The sequence below is a fragment of the Octopus bimaculoides genome, chromosome 2 (assembly GCF_001194135.2).
Source record: "Octopus bimaculoides isolate UCB-OBI-ISO-001 chromosome 2, ASM119413v2, whole genome shotgun sequence".
Lineage (NCBI taxonomy): Eukaryota > Metazoa > Mollusca > Cephalopoda > Octopoda > Octopodidae > Octopus > Octopus bimaculoides.
Window position 1 is genome coordinate 64204241 of NC_068982.1, and position 1795 is coordinate 64206035.

Sequence of the window (1795 nt, forward strand, 5' to 3'; positions counted from 1 at the left end):
GGAAAACTACCGAGGTTTTTTTTTTACAATATAATAAGAACAGCAATTAAATATTTTGCGTGGCTTCCGTTAATGATGTTTAAAAAAATTACCATGATGCTTCATTATTCAACTCCCAGAAGTATTCACACTTCAAATCTTCTTAACAATAAACACTGCATTTCTGAAGTTAAACTTTAATGAAATACCCATATTGAGAAGAAACAGAAATTGCCGAATAATAACATTCCTGACAAACTCACCATTCCTAGATTACAAAGTGATGCAAAATGTAATCCTGTAATTCTTTAGAATGTGTATCTTCAGTAACTGCTGAAATAAACAAGTAGTACGCACAGAATCATAGAATACAAAAATGAAATAACTTTAAAAAACCGAGTGAAGAAGAATAACTATTTTAATTGAATCAACCTCGCTGAAGACAATAACCAATTCGTTAGGTCTTTACTTAGTTCATACTGGTACTCTTTAATTCTCACCTCATTATATATTTGATTTTTTTTTCAGAGTCTCTTAACCATATCTGAACACAGCAGATCCTGTGCCTCCACTGGGAGAGTTATCGTTGCTGCTGCTAGCGCCACTACCGCCATGGTTATCAAAAGGAAGGTAACCCATAGGTCTCCAAAATGCTTTCCTCTTAATGGTAGTATAATCTGAATTGTCTGCTTCCTTGTTACCAGCAATGTCTACGTTGGATAGCTTTCCGAGAATGTATGCTTGAAGTAATGCTCGACTGTCAGAATCACTGAGGCCGGTTTGTCGTAACGAACGCAGAGTAATAACATGGTCATTCCGCTTCGGCAATGAATGTACGCTTGAAGCAAACACGGCAACGAGACAGAGCACATGAATTATATTTATTCCCATCCTGAAAAATAATAGAAAAAGAAATAAAAAGTATGAATAAAAAAACTATAGCTAAAAGAAATTATTAAATAGCATTGGTTTCAAATTTTGGCACAAGGCCAGCAATTTCGAGGGAGGGGGAAAGTCGATGACATCGACCCCAGTGCTCAACTGATACTTATTTTATCGATCCCGAAAGGATGAAAAGCAAAGTCGACCGCGACGGATATTGAACTCAGAACGTAAAGACGGACAAAATACCGCTAAGCATTTTACCTGTCTTTCAAACGATTCTGCCAGCATGCCGCCTCAAAGTTTTAAAAAATATTAGAATTCTTTTTTGAATATGATAATGATAATCAGAATTCAACGAGTCAATTAGTATTGTTAGAACGAGTAATTTTCGTAAGAATATATATATATACATATATAGCAATTTGAAAATGGAGGAGAATATGCGGTATCCATCGACTTGCAGACAGTGTATTCCGTTGAATTAATAAAATTTATTTTGCAACTAAAGTGACAAAAACTACAATATACAAATGCTTATGACATACCATGTTATATTAACAATCAAGGTTACAAATATAAAGTGCATTAGGAATATTTATAACCTTGATTGTTAATATAACATGGTATGTCATAAGCATTTGTATATTGTCGTTTTTGTCATTTTAGTTACAAAATAAATTAATTAATTCAACGGAATACACTGCCTGCAAGTTGATAGGTACCGCATATTCTCCACCATTTTCTAATTGCTATATAAATTTAGGGTAAAATTTTACCCGCACCCACTTATTACACTTGGTATAACACTAGTGTAACAATAATTGGGCACCCTCCCAGCAGTATATTGGATAGATACTATCCCTTAGTGGGTTGAATCTTAAACCCCTAACTCTCTTGCATTATATATATATATATATATATATATATATAT

At 33.6% G+C, this 1795-nt stretch overlaps 1 long non-coding RNA gene across 1 annotated transcript in view; it reads right to left on the minus strand.

The window, feature by feature from the left end:
- Positions 1 to 379: 379 nt before the first annotated feature.
- Positions 380 to 1795, minus strand: part of LOC106868158 (uncharacterized) — a 42848-nt gene continuing 41432 nt past the window's right edge. Inside the window, exon 2 of the long non-coding RNA XR_001409235.2 lies at positions 380 to 871. This is a non-coding gene — a long non-coding RNA (uncharacterized LOC106868158). The remainder of the gene's footprint in view (positions 872 to 1795) is intronic.